At 38.5% G+C, this 15,331-nt stretch overlaps 1 protein-coding gene across 3 annotated transcripts in view; it reads right to left on the bottom strand.

Annotated features, from left to right (window-relative positions):
• Positions 1 to 15,331, bottom strand: part of LOC101319582 (teneurin-2-like) — a 737,023-nt gene that overhangs the window by 277,144 nt on the left and 444,548 nt on the right. For all 3 annotated transcript variants that reach the window (XM_019945544.3, XM_019945562.3, XM_019945548.3), the window contains one exon: positions 7,684 to 7,795. The gene's annotated coding sequence lies outside the window, so the exon portion shown is untranslated. The remainder of the gene's footprint in view (positions 1 to 7,683; positions 7,796 to 15,331) is intronic.

Below are 15,331 nucleotides of genomic sequence, written 5' to 3'. Positions count from 1 at the left end.
AAAGACACCCAGCTCTAAATCTAGAACACGGGAAACTTTTGATTTCCATCTTAGCTGAAGATCTTCTTCCTGATATAAAGAAGCAAATTGAGCATAATGTAGTTGGATGGCTGGGTCAGCTTCTGGATATCATTCAGGTTACAACCCAATTCTTTGAGAAACTAAAAATAAACAGTTTTATTTGTCTTACAAATCTAGTGTTTACAAGAACAGAAATGTGACTATAGAAAAAATTCAAAGCCCACTTATCCTTTTTACCAACCCCAAAGCCTCCCCCATTCAACTGAAAGACGTACAGATATTGTAAAAGTCTGAATTTAGGAAACAAAATCCCTTTTCTGAGAAACTTAAATCCTTTCTCTGTGTTCTCTGAGATGTAAATGCTCTACCTGGTCTTCTCTAGGAACCCAGAGCCATCTCTTGAAATGCAAACTTCGGAAGGTAATTCTTATTAGAAAAAAAAAAAAAGAAGCTATTTGGGAATTAGGTGAATGAAAATTCTTAAAAGTCTTTTCCACAAATATTAGTAAAAGCTTTAGCCATCTGAGCAGATAACCTTAACTTATTCTATGTGCCAGAAACACAATTTGGATTCAACTGTTCTTTTATAAGCTAGTGAGTTTTGCATTATTTTATTTGTCTCATGGCTAAAATTTTAAAACAAAAGCTGTAAGATCTCTGAGTTTGTCTGTAAGTTTATATATGTCTATGTATATATGTTATAGATGTGTGATATTTTTTCTACCCCCAGATGATATCGCCAAATTTAATTTGTAAATAGTTCTATTTAATTGTCTCAAAGACAAACAACTGCTTATATAAATCAAGTATACTCTCAGAAATATAGAAATTAAACTGTTTTTCATGTTTCATGATCTAGGATAATCTTCAGAAAATAAAAGCTAGTTTAAGTTTGTTGGCTTAATTAAAACAGGCATATTTTTAGTGTTATCAACATTAAACATACTACTTTTATTCTATCTTGGTTACTAACATTCAAATACGCTCACGTTATCTCGCTTACAGAATTTATCAGCAAGAAAGAAAACTTAAGACTATGGTTAGGGGCTTCCCTGCTGGCTCAGTGGTTGAGAGTCCGCCTGCCAATGCAGGGGACACGGGTTCGAGCCCTGGTCCAGGAAGATCCCACATGCCGCGGAGCAACTGAGCCCGTGCGCCACAACTGCTGAGCCTGTGCTCTAGCGCCTTCAAGCCACGGCTGCTGAGCCCACATGCCACAACTACTGAAGCCCGTGTGCCTAGAGCCCATGCTCCGTAGCAAGAGAGGCCACCGCGATAAGAGGCCTGCGCACTGCAGTGAAGAGTGGACCCCGCTCGCTGCAACTAGAGAAAAGCAACGAAGCAGCAACAAAGACCCAAAGCAGCCAGAAACAATAAATAAATTAAATTAAATAATAAAATAAATAAATTTTAAAAAAAGACTATGGTCACCTGTTTAATGCCTCATGAAATTTTCATTAGTAACCTAAACATAATTGTTAAGAATAAGTAAATAAGTAGATGTAAATAAGATAGAAGTTTATAAATAAACTTTTCAACAATAATTATGCTTTATGGCATGTCAAATATACTTTCCAAAATCTTTTTGGTCACTTGAAACCTTAATGCTCTACAGTCTTAAGATGGGGTTACATTCCAATAAGCCCACTGTAAATTGAAAATATAAGTTGAAAATGCATTTAATACCCTTAACCTACCAAACATCGTAGTTTAGCTTAGCCTACCTTAAATGTGTTCAGAACACTTACATTAGTCTATAGTTGGGCAAAATCATCTAACACAAAGCTTATTTTATAATAAAGAGTTGAATGTCTTGTGTAATTTATTGAATATTGTACTGAAAGTAAAAAACAGAATGCTGGCACGGGTATAGAATGGTTTTAAGTGTATCGGTTTTTGACCCTCATGACTGAATATCTGACTGGGAGCTGCAGTTCACTGCCACTGCCCAGCATCACAAGAAAGCATCATACTACATGTACCAGCCCGAAAAAAGATCAAAATTCGAAGTACTGTTTCTACTGAACGTGAATCTCTTTTGCACCGTCATAAAGTTGAAAAATCTTAAGTCAAACCATCGTAAGTCAGGAACCATCTGTACAGAGATAAGTTAAACGATGACTATTCAATGAATATCTAGATAATTTCCAAATAAGATAAAATATTGAAACATTAATTACTGAACATAGGTGTATCCACTTTCAACTTCTTTTTACAGAGGAACTAAAGATATTTGTAACTCTGAAATCAAGACTCCTGGCACAGAGCAGTGAAAACTTTGAATCACCCGATGCAGGTTTCCAGCTGAGATGGAACAAGGCAACTGCCTTGTGGTGTCAGTGCTCATGTTATAAATAAGCCTTTTTTATTGTCTCCATAATGTCACATTTTTACATTTTTGTGCATATTGCTGGTGATTTTGCTATTTAAAATGACCCCTGGTGTTCCCTGGTGGCGCAGTGGTTCAGAATCTGCCTGCTAATGCAGGGGACATGGGTTCGAGCCCTGGTCTGGGAGGATCCCACATGCCGCAGAGCAACTAGGCCCGTGAGCCACAACTACTGAGCCTGCGCGTCTGGAGCCTGTGCTCCGCAACAAGAGAGGCCGCGATAGTGAGAGGCCCGCGCACCGCGATGAAGAGTGGCCGCCGCTTGCCACAACTAGAGAAAGCCCTCCACAGAAACGAAGACCCAACACAGCCAAAAATAAATAAATAAACAAATGTGGGGTTTAAAAAAAAAGAAAAAAGAATATTATTTAAAAAAATAAAATGACCCCCAAGCATTGTACTGAAGTGCTGTCTAGTGATGTAAGTGCAAAAAGGCTGTGGTGTGCCTAATGGAGAAAGGACATGTGCTAGATAAGCTTTGTTCAGGGAGGAGTTATAGTGCTGTTGTCTGTGAGTTCACTGGTAACAATCAACAATGTATATTAAATAAGAAGTCTTTTTTTTTCTTTTCTTTTTTCTTTTGTTTTTAAACAGAAACACACATAAAACAAGGTTACGTATTGATCTCTTGATTGATAAAAACGTTGCGACCACAGGGTTGCACTTACTTAATCCTCTATTCCCCCTAGGAGCAGTGGTTCAGCATTTGCTAATTCAGTGTTTTAGACAGCTTTATAGAACATGACTACCACAAATAAGGAGACTCAACTGTATTTATTTATTTTCCCTATGCTCTTGATATTTTATTCTTTGTATGACTATGATCTTGTATTCTTACATTCTTTATTAAGATGCCTTACTTTTTGCAACCCATTTTCTATGGAACTGGGTATCATATGCATGAACACAACACACACACACGCAAATATCCATTTAAAGACCTTGACTATAATCTTTTGACTTATTTATAATTTATATTATGTATCATGGTATTTAATTTATATTAAACTGATCTTTTTTTTTTTTTTTTTTTTTTTTTTTTTTTGCGGTACGAGGGCCTCTCACTGTTGTGGCCTCTCCCGTTGCGGAGCACAGGCTCAGGACACGCAGGCTCAGCGGCCATGGCTCATGGGCCCAGCCGCTCTGCGGCATGTGGGATCTTCCCGGACCGGGGCACAAACCCATGTCCCCTGCATCGGCAGGCGGACTCTCAACCATTGCGCCAGCAGGGAAGCCCTTAAACTGACCTTTTAACAATATATTTTTATGTTTTAGTTTTTCAGTCAAATTGAACTCATTCACTTATTTTCCTTTATTTACTCAACACCTTGTTGAGATGCTTGGTTTTATTCAAATTCTATTCTATTTGTTCATCCTGTTTTGCATAGTTCTGAAGATACAATAAGCAGCTATAGGATACTTTTCTTCTTTTTGTAACTGTAGTATAATAGTAAACAAAGTCATTCAAAGGTATTCCATGTCAATTTTCCAAATGAGCTACTTAAAAATTTAAATAGCATTTTATAATTTTCTTAGTCCATGTTACAAATATCTCCCTGATATATATTGATACATTCAGGGACATGGAAACCAAAATCTGCATCCAATGATGGTTGGCAAAAATGCTAAGTACATTAGTCCCACTTCAGCATAAGTGACAACAGCAGGAATTTAAACAAGACAATCCATAATTTAGAAAGTTATGTAACTCTTTATAATAAAACATATGGTTTTCTCTAGAATAATCCCATATTTTTGCTGGTCAAAAAATGTTCAATCAGTGGATCAGTATCTGGAGTAACAGATTGGACCCAAAAACTTGGTTCCCTTGAACAAAATATTTAACCCCTTGGACCGCAGATTTTAGGATTAAATAAGACTTTGTTTTTATGTTAAATAAAATAATTTACATTAAGGAGAAAACATGTTTTAAATGTGGTACATGGTATGCATTTACTAACTGTTCCTTTCTACTTTTCATCTATTCATAATTGTTATATTAAAACACCACAAACATCATATATTAGTTCTGGTTATATAAGTTCTACTTTGTTCTTTAAATTTTTAAGAAAATATTTTGTGAAATATATAATATTTGCATGACTGTATGTGAGAGAATGTGAAATATTTAAAGAAAACCTGTTGTAAGTCTCACAATGTTAAGAAGCAACTCAGGCATGTAATGCAGGGAAAAAAAAATTTCAAAATGTACTCATCTTAAAGGTTAGATGTTGCGTATTAAAGGGTGTTTCTCTGCAGGCAAAAAAAGCAAAGGGGGAAAAAAGAGCTTAGTGTAATACTTTCAAAATGATGCTAATAATTTCAGTTCTTATATAGAAGTGGATTTGAAACTAGAGAATAAATGTGTTAATCTTATTTTTTTAAAGAGATGTGGTCACATATATTCAGTACATACTGATTATTATGAACTCTTTAAATGGGAAGGAAAGTGAAAAATGTCACTTGCTTTCTATTGATGGGGAATTAAATCCACACCTCACCCACTGCCGATGTGTAGCTGAAAACACAGCCTTCATGTAGATCTGTTGATTTTCCCAAATTTCCTACCTAAAGTAGGGTTTCATTTCAATAATACTGGAAATCAAGAAACATTCGTTCTGTTTAGCCCTTATCAAAGGCAATCTTTCAAAGTATCACAGTTTTTTCTATGATTTTTAAGTTGCTTTCTCTTTCATCTTCATTTTTAAAATAGTGAAAAATAGCCAAAAAGCATGTTTTAGTGATGATAAAAACACAGCTTGCATTTCATCCTAGTCTGGCTGAAAGCACATACGACTGTCCTAGAACTATAAGAACCTCCATTTAAATCTCGTGTTTGCTATCAATCCACCATCACCATGGAGTAAAAACCATTTTATATACTACCAGCGAAGCAAAAGGAGACACATGGAAACGTTTAAGGTAGATCCCTGGCCAGAAAAGCTGTATACTTTATTCTGCCTCTTATGAGCAAAGAGAGTATCATTTAAACTTCAGGCATAAGCCTAAGTTGAAAAGAAAAATAGCCATTGGTGGTCTAGGAGGAAAGTGAAAACCTGGGCAAACACCAGCTTATATTTATAAAGCCTCCTATTGTCTGGGAAAGCTACTCTCACTGATTCTATTAGGGCTGCAAATGACACTCTGAATGAACAGCAGAGGGCAGAAGCCTTGCAGAGTCCTTTTCCAAGTAGGTGGGTATTTCTTGAGAACAGTTTCAACAGAACATAAAATATGATGCCAGAGAGTTATTGTGAAGAATTTCTTTTCAAAGTTAATAGTAGTTTTCTGAAAACTAAGCCCGGCCTCACTGACTGGCTTGTTATTCGGCCAAAATTCAAGGCATTTTTGGTTGCAATAGTCAATTACCAAAGTACTGCCCTAACTAAAATGATGGCAAAACCTAACGAGAACTTTGAGAAAGCGTAATGATTTTCAGGCCAGCACGTTAGGCAGATCACTGAGATTTGGAGACCTGCTTTCACTATCAAGGAAGTTTCTAAGACCATGTAGCCTTTTCTCCCTCTTCCCACATCTACATGCTACTCTTCATTATCCTCTGCCTGACCACCATGTACCGAAGATCCATCTTCTCCAGAAAACCTAATCAAAAGGTTGTAAGCTTTTTAGATGATAAACTTAGGATGATGAGCAAGAAAGGGAAAAACAGGGGACAATTGCTGGCTCTAACAAAGTAAGGAAAATCCTCTAGGAATCCTAAACACAGGCCTCCTTCTCCAATGCAGGATTCATTCTTCTAGGTCCTGCCCCACCAAACTCACCTCCTCTAACTCTGCAGTGTTCTCCTCTGTTACTTGCTCTGGGAGAGGACAGATGGGCTAGCATGGATATGTCAGAGTCTTAGGTTTGTTTCACCGTACGCCCTCCTATTCCTTCCAAAATTAACAACTCTGCATTTATAATGGATTTGCAACACTTGGTGATATTTCCTTAAGAATAGAAACAATGATGGACCCAAGTTTCCAAGACACAAAGTGGAACCCGGAGATGATTCTGGGAGAGGATGGTGCCTCATCTGTGTGTGAGCAACCGTGAAGTCAGAGCTGTGCTCTAACAAAATCAAGTTTTCCTTGTACAACCCAGTTTGGATCTGATCTCCAAGACATTAGGAACAACGATACTTTAGAGAAAGTAGACTCTAAACTGACTGATTGAACTAAGCTGTCTGATGACTGTATTAAACACACCTCCTTCCTGAGGGTATTCCCATCATCATCCCTCCCTTATTCCCATGCCCACTCCCTCAGCCACGTTAGACCTATACTCACTGCCTCATTTTCATTGAAAAAGCTTCTGCAAGCAATAAAAAATATAGAAAAAGAAAAAAAGGATTTAATCCAGATACCTTTTCCATTTATCCATCTAATCACTTAAGAGTCTTTACTGGACCTCCTCTCATACCACATCCTTGGCCACAAAATCTCTATACATACTCAAATTACTGAAATTATTCTGTAACTAATGTTTTAGCTAAGTCAGATATCCCATTCCCAAATTAGAAGTGCATAATATATTAGTTGTCCCCATAGAACTCATCTATGGGTCAAACTTGGTAGGATTTGACTTGTAAAAGCAAGATCGAAGAAAGCAAAACACCAGAGAAAAAAGGATGTAGGAAGCCCAAGAAAGCCTTAGGAAGACATTTGATATATGATGTTAGATGCTGTAGAAATATATTGAGGATGCCAGTTCAGGGACAATAAAAGCAGAAGGATTTTACTAGGAGCATTAGAAAGACTCGCCAGCTTCCTTTTTGCTTTCTGCCTGCATAGATTAACAACATTAAACAGATCAAGGGGAACACATTTTTCTATCCAAAAGGACTTTACACACGGCAATGTGATGTTATGTGGTCCAGCTAATCAAAACCATCACCTTTTATTTCCATATGTACATAACAAATACCAAAAGTGTGGTGGCCAAGTTATTCTTAGAGGCTAGGGAATGAGGAATTGGGGGCTGGAGGGGGAGTCCATCCAGGTAGATAAGAACCAGATGCATGACTGAAGAATGGTAAAGTCATTCTCTTGGGTTGGGAGCGAGAGAGACAATCGCAGATTGCAGAGAGAAAATGACAGTACTAATTACTTTTGTCCATAAGGAAAAATGCAAAAAAAAAAAGAAAAGCCAGCTTTCCTGCACAGAGCTGGAAGAGCCCTATTTTGTGATCTGCATGAAAGCACTTTGGTCAACAATGCAAACAGAACTTGAGGCACAGCAAAACACAAAATTGTAGCTATGATTCCACTCACCAAAATGGTGGATCTTCAGTGTGCAACAGTGAGCTCTACCGGAGCGCTCCGCAGCAAAGCCGAGTGATGAAGCAAGCCCCAGACTGCTTAGGCAATAAAAAGTTGGATGTGACTGTTAAAAAAGAAAAGAAAACAGATAAGACTAAAATGAGCACATAAAACAAACAAACAAAAAGAATAAAAATGCAAATAAATACCACATATCTTCAAAATGTAGGGAAGCTGGAATTGGGAGCTAAATTAGCTTAACTGTATACCTTACCCTTTCAAATATCTTTCAAAAGAGGAATGTAAAATATGGTATAAAACATTATTAGTTCAGTTATTTTGACTATAGCACACCATTCCCATTAAGACACAATAGCATACCCATTTGTTATCCTTCAAATGTGATGCTGTTTATAATATTATAACACTGAAATGCACAGTATTAGAATGGGATATTATTTAAAGGCATCTTTCTAGCAATATACAGATTTTAGGTCTGCTCTTCACATTTATACATTATTTACTTCATCTTAAAATGTACTGTTTGCTCACCCATACAGTTTGAGCATTATTTCGTCAACTTTTAAATTCAAATACTTGCTAGCTGGTGCCACAGTCAATAGGATATGGGAAGTCCCCTGACTCTAACACAACTTGCTTTGGACAAATGACCTAAGCTCTCCTTAGCTAAAATTTGGATATAACAGCACCTATTTCACAGAAGTGTTGTGAAAATTAAACACGATAATCTATCAAAGCACTTAGTACAGTGCCTGGCACACGGCACCCCTACATTACTTGTCAGCTGTCATTGTTGTCACAGTTGTTACCATGACTCCAAGGCCACAGGTCCGAAATCATCAACAGAGATTTTTGGGCTCATTTCCCAATGATTAACTCTTAAAATTTCACACACACCCCTCCCCTTTTCAAAAAAGTCCACAAATTAAGTGAATTTGCTTAAGACATTCGCTATTCATTAGATTCCCTTCTCCCCTGGCAGTACGACTGGGGCAGTGATGGAGACACAGGGAGATCTCTTAAGTTTGCAAAGGAATTTCACAAATAATGCAAACATGAAAAGAAAGGTCAACAAAGAGAAACAACAGTTGAAAATGAATGGTTCTAATTTCCCAGCTCTGTTCAACTCATTCTCATCCCCTGAGTACTAACGTAGTCATCCACATGTAAAAAGGAGCCACCCCCCACCAATCAGCCAACCCAGGTAGGTTCCCAGGCAGTGCTGGTGAGCAAGAGAGGGGCCAGTCTGACTGAGCCCATCTCCAGTGCCCAGATGTGGCCACAGCTGGATACCACACTCCTAATCACCTTCCTCCCAAGGGAAAGTATTATTTTCAGACTGATGGCTCTATCTTCCCTGGCCACTCTGAAAAGCCTTCCAGCCCTCCACAAAGACTCCTGGTAGGATGCAATAAATACTGGGTGCTAGCTTCCTGATCTTCCAGATAGGAAGAGGGCTTGCCATAGAGCAATGGAGAGCACAGAACTTAAATCACAGCGGACCTGAGTTTGAATTGTGTCTCTATCACTAATAAGTACAATCTCATACAAGGTTCCTCAGACCCTCTGAGCCTCAGTCTACTTATCTGTAAGATGGGAGCAGGGGCAAAACTCCTACAACACAAATTTGAATAAGGAAACAAAATGTTTCTAGAACACAGCAGGCATAAAACAAATGTTCATCGCAATTTCTGCTTTCCTTGCTCTGCTATCTTGCTTATTTTGGTACATTGATAGTCTGATTATAAGGAAATGATAGAATTAGAATTGTCTGATCAAAACTGTGTGTCTTTAAAAGACAAACTGACAAGACTACACACAATTATAAGACCTTGTGTCAACTTGCTTTGTTTTTATTTTTTTTCCAAGTTTTCAACCTGGCAATCACAGCCCAGCAAAGCAATACAGTTCTTTGATTTCCTCCTTAGAAACTCCGCAGCCTTTATTGTCTTTATATTGTACAACTTTAGCACTTAATTATATCCTACCTTGTAATAATTAGGTGTCCTTATAATCAAGTCTGTTTACTCACTTGTGCAGTTCTGATCCTTTAATCTCTCTTGAATATTAGTTTTTAATGCTAATAAGAGCCACAATTTAACAATTTTATTACTAAATAAAACTGAGAGAATATTTTGAAGATTCACTAATGGGTTGAATCTAAACCTTACTTTTATAATTAGGAATAGTACCAAGTCATAAAAGTAAGCCTCAACAGTAGAAACACATGGAGCTTGTACGCTTTCCCATGGACTAGTTGTACAGCCTTGAACAGGTCACTGACCTTCATCTTTGGACCTGTAAATAAGCCTGCACTTAAGTCAAATATTTGTTTCAGCTAGATTACAAGTTTATTTTAAAGAGAAGTTAGGAATTCTCTATAACAACAAGACAGCTGTTAATTTTAGGCAAGAGATATGTTACTGGCTTTGTTACTTCAAATCATGTTAATTATAAATTTAAAAGCCTGTTGCTACAATGTAAAATAAAAACAGGCATGGTCAGTGTACATAGTATATTTAATACAGCATAATGATTATAAATCTCTAGCCTCTACAGTTAAACTGCTGGGGTTTAACATGTGACAAAGACACAACAGCCATGGATTCCAAGACAAATTTCAAACCTCTATGTTCCTTAGACTTCTCCTGGGTAAAATAGGGATAATAACAATGTCTAATTTACAGGGTTGTTGTAAAGATTACATAGATAATTCACTTAATGACTGGTACATACTAAATGTTAGCTATTATTATGTTTTATTAGTGAAGTAGAATTACATAAAAATCTGCTTTCTGAAGTATCAAATTTACCTCATATTATACGCATTATGAATATTTGTCAGTTGGATAAATGGAAATGATTTTTTGACCAGTATAATTCACTTATCAAATATTCAGTAACAAATAATGCATGCTTTAAGGCAATACATTTACCAAATGTTGTTATTTATTAGGTTTCCGTCTACACTGATATGCCAGATAATGCATATATTGATTGAAATTAAATCTTATTAATTAACTTATAATGAAACTAACCCAACCCAAACTGTAATTTTTTGTTCTAAAATATAAATTTTTGTTAGATTTTATAGACTTTATGTAACTACAATGAAATCTATAGTTTCAAATTTATTTTTGAATATTCTTTTATAGTATCATTGTTTAAAAAAAGGTACAGTTAAATAAAAACAAAGACAGAGGCTTCCGGGAAGATGGCGGAAGAGTAAGACGCAGAGATCACCTTCCTCCCCACAGATACACCAGAAATACATCTACATGTGGAACAACTCCTACAGAACACCTACTGAACGCTGGCAGAAGACCTCAGACCTCCCAAAAGGCAAGAAACCCCCCACGTACCTGGGTAGGGCAAAAGAAAAAAGAATAAACAGAGACAAAAGGATAGGGACAGGACCTGCACCAGCGGGAGGGACCTGTGAAGGAGGAAAGGTTTCCACACACTAGGAAGCCCCTTCGCGGGCGGAGACTTCGAGTGGTGGAGGGGGAAGCTTTGGAGCTGTGGAGGAGGGCACAGCCACAGGGGTGCAGAGGGCAAAGCGAAGAGATTCCCGCACAGAGGATCAGGGCTGACCAGCTCTCACCAGCCCGAGAGGCTTGTCTGCTCACCCGCCGGGGCGGGAGGGGCTGAGAGTTGAGGTTCAGGCTTCGGTCAGAGCGCTGGGAGAGAACTTGGGGTTGGCGGTGTGACCACAGCCCGAAGGGGTTAGTGCGCCACAGCTAGCCGGGAGGGAGCCCGGGAAAACTCTGGACCTGCCAAAGAGGCAAGAGACTTTTTCTTCCCTCTGTTTCCTGGTGTGCAAGGAGAGAGGATTAAGAGCACTGCTTAAAGGAGCTCCAGAGACGGGCGCGAGCCGTGGCTAAAAGCGCGGACCCCAGAGACGGGCATGAGACGCTAAGGCTGCTGCTGCCACCACCAAGAGTACTGTGTGTGAGCACAGGTCACTATCCACACCCCGCTTCCGGGGAGCCTGTGCAGCCCACCACGGCCAGGGTCCTGGGATCCAGGGACAACTTCCCCAGGAGAATGCACAGCGCACCTCAGGCTGCTGCACTGCCGTGCCAGTCTCTGCCGCCGCAGGCTCGCCCCGCACTCCGTGCTCCTCCCTCCCCCGGGCCTGAGTGAGTCAGAGCCCCCACATCGGCAGCTCCTTTAACCCCGTCCTGTCTGAGTGAAGAACAGACGCCCTTCGGCGACATACATGCAGAGGCGGGGCCAAATCCAAAGCTGAGCCCCTGTGAGCTGTGAGAACAAAGAAGAGAAAGGGAAATCTCTCCCAGCAGCCTCAGAAGCAGCGGATTAAAGCTCCACAATCAACTTGATGTACCCTGCATCTGTGGAATACATGAATAGACAACGAATCATCCCAAATTAAGGAGGTGGACTTTGAGAGCAAGATTTATGATTTTTTCCCCTTTTCCTCACTTTGTGTGTATGTGGTATGCTTCTGTGTGACATTTTGTCTGTATAGCTTTGCTTCCACCATTTGTCCTAGAGTTCTATCTGTCCGTTTTTTGTTTTTGTTTTTAATTTTTTTCTTAATCATTACTTTTTAATAACTTTATTTTATTTTACTTTATTTCCTTCCTCCCTTCCTACCTTCTTCCCTTCCTTTCTTACTTCCTTTCTTTCTTTCTTTCCTCCCTCCCTTTCTTCCCTTTCTTCCCTCCTTTAGACAACAAATCATGCCAAATTGAGGAGGTGGACTTTGAGAGCAAGATTTATGATTTTTTCCCCTTTTCTCTTTTTGTGAGTGTGTATGTGTATGCTTCTGCGTCAGATTTTGTCTGTATAGCTTTGCTTCCACCATTTGTCCTAGGGCTCTATCCGTCTGTTTTTTGTTTTTTGAATTTTTTTCTCTTAATAATTATATTTTTATTTTAATAACTTTATTATATTTTCTCTTACTTTGTTTTATTTTACTTTATCTTCTTTCTTTCCTTTTTTCCGTCCTTCCCTCCTTCTTTCCTCCCTCCCTCCCTCCCTCCTTTCCTCCTTTCTTTCTTTCTTTCTTTCTACTTCTACTAATTCTTTCTTTCTACTTTTTCTCCCTTTTATTCTGAGCCATGTGGATGAAAGGTTCTTGGTGCTGCAGCCAGGAGTCAGTGCTGTGCCTCTGAGGTGGGAGAGCCAACTTCAGGACACTGGTCCACAAGAGACCTCCCAGCTCCACATAATATCAAACGGTGAAAATCTCCCAGAGATCTCCATCTCAACACCAGCACCCAGCTTCAATCAATGACCAGCAAGCTACAGTGCTGGACACCCTATGCCAAACAACTAGCAAGACAGGAACACAACCCCACCCATTAGCAGAGAGGCTGCCTAAAATCATAATATGTCCACAGACACCCCAAAACACACTACCAGATGCAGTACTGCCCACCAGAAAGATAAGATCCAGCTTCATCCACCAGAACAAAGGCACTAGTCCCCTCCACCGGGAAGCCTACACAACTCACTGAACCAACATTAGCCACTGGGGACAGACACCAAAAACAACAGGAACTACGAACCTGCAGCCTGCAAAAAGGAGACCCCAAACACAGTAAGATGAGCAAAATGAGAAGATAGAAAAACACACAGCAGATGAAGGAGCAAGATAAAAACCCACCAGACGAAACAAATGAAGAGGAAATAGGCAGTCTACCTGAAAAAGAATTCAGAATAACGATAGTAAAGATGATCCAAAATCTTGGAAATAGAATAGACAAAATGCAAGGAACATTTAACAAGGACCTAGAAGAACTAAAGATGAAACAAACAATGATGAACAACACAATAAATGAAATTAAAAATACTCTAGATGGGATCAATAGCAGAATAACTGAGGCAGAAGAACGGATAAGTGACCTGAAAGATAAAATAGTGGAAATAACTACTGCAGAGCAGAATAAAGAAAAAAGAATGAAAAGAACTGAGGACAGTCTCAGAGACCTCTGGGACAACATTAAACGCACCAACATTCGAATTATAGGGGTTCCAGAAGAAGAAGAGAAAAAGAAAGGGACTGAGAAAATATTTGAAGAGATTATAGTTGAAAACTTCCCTAATATGGGAAAGGAAATACTCAAGTCCAGGAAGCACAGAGAGTCCCATACAGGATAAATCCAAGGAGAAATACGCCAAGACACATATTAATCAAACTGTCAAAAATTAAATACAAAGAAAACATATTAAAAGCAGCAAGGGAAAAGCAACAAATAACATACAAGGGAATCCCCATAAGGTTAACAGCTGATCTTTCAGCAGAAACTCTACAAGCCAGAAGGGACTGGCAGGACATATTTAAAGTAACGAAGGAGAAAAACCTGCAACCAAGATTACTCTACCCAGCAAGGATCTCATTCAGATTTGATGGAGAAATTAAAACCTTTACAGACAAGCAAAAGCTAAGAGAGTTCAGCACCACCAAACCAGCTTTACAACAAATGCTAAAGGAACTTCTCTAGGCAAGAAACACAAGAGAAGGAAAAGACCTACAATAACGAACCTAAAACAATTAAGAAAATGGGAATAGGAACATACATATCGATAATTACTTTAAATGTAAATGGACTAAATGCTCCCACCAAAAGACACAGATTGGCTGAATGGGTACAAAAACAAGACCCATATATATGCTGTCTACAAGAGACCCACTTCAGACCTAGAGACACATACAGACTGAAAGTGAGGGGATGGAAAAAGATATTTCATGCAAATGGAAACCAAAAGAAAGCTGGAGTAGCAATTCTCATATCAGACAAAATAGACTTTAAAATAAAGACTATTAGAAGAGACAAAGAAGGACACTACATAATGATCAAGGGATCGATCCAAGAAGAAGATATAACAATTGTAAATATTTATGCAACCAACATAGGAGCACCTCAATACTTAAGGCAAATACTAACAGCCAAAAAAGGGGAAATAAACAGTAACACATTCATAGTAGAGGACTTTAACACCCCACTTTCACCAATGGACAGGTCATCCAAAATGAAAATAAATAAGGAAACACAAGCTTTAAATGATACATTAAACAAGATGGACTTAATTGATATTTATAGGACACTCCATCCAAAAACAACAGAATGCACATTCTTCTCAAGTGCTCATGAAACATTCTCCAGGATAGATCATATCTTGGGTCACAAATCAAGCCTTGGTAAATTTAAGAAAACTGAAATTGTATCAAGTATGTTTTCCAACCACAACACCATGAGACTACATGTCAATTACAGGAAAAGATCTGTAAAAATGCAAACACATGGAGGCTAAACAATACACTACTTAATAACGAAGTGATCACTGAAGAAATCAAAGAGGAAATTTAAAAAAATACCTACAAACAAATGACAGTGGAGACATGACGACCCAAAATCTATGGGAAGCAGCAAAAGCAGTTCTAAGAGGGAAGTTTATAGCAATACAATCCTACCTTAAGAAACAGGAAACATCTCGAATAAACAACATAACCTTGCCCCTAAAGCAATTAGAGAAAGAAGAACAAAAAAATCCCAAAGTTAGCAGAAGGAAAGAAATCATAAAAATCAGATCAGAAATAAATGAAAAAGAAATGAAGGAAACGATAGCAAAGATCAATAAAACTAAAAGCTGGTTCTTTGAGAAGATA

Source organism: Tursiops truncatus, chromosome 3, assembly GCF_011762595.2.
Source record: "Tursiops truncatus isolate mTurTru1 chromosome 3, mTurTru1.mat.Y, whole genome shotgun sequence".
Classification (NCBI taxonomy): Eukaryota; Metazoa; Chordata; class Mammalia; order Artiodactyla; family Delphinidae; genus Tursiops; species Tursiops truncatus.
This window is presented reverse-complemented; position numbering and strand designations above follow the sequence as displayed.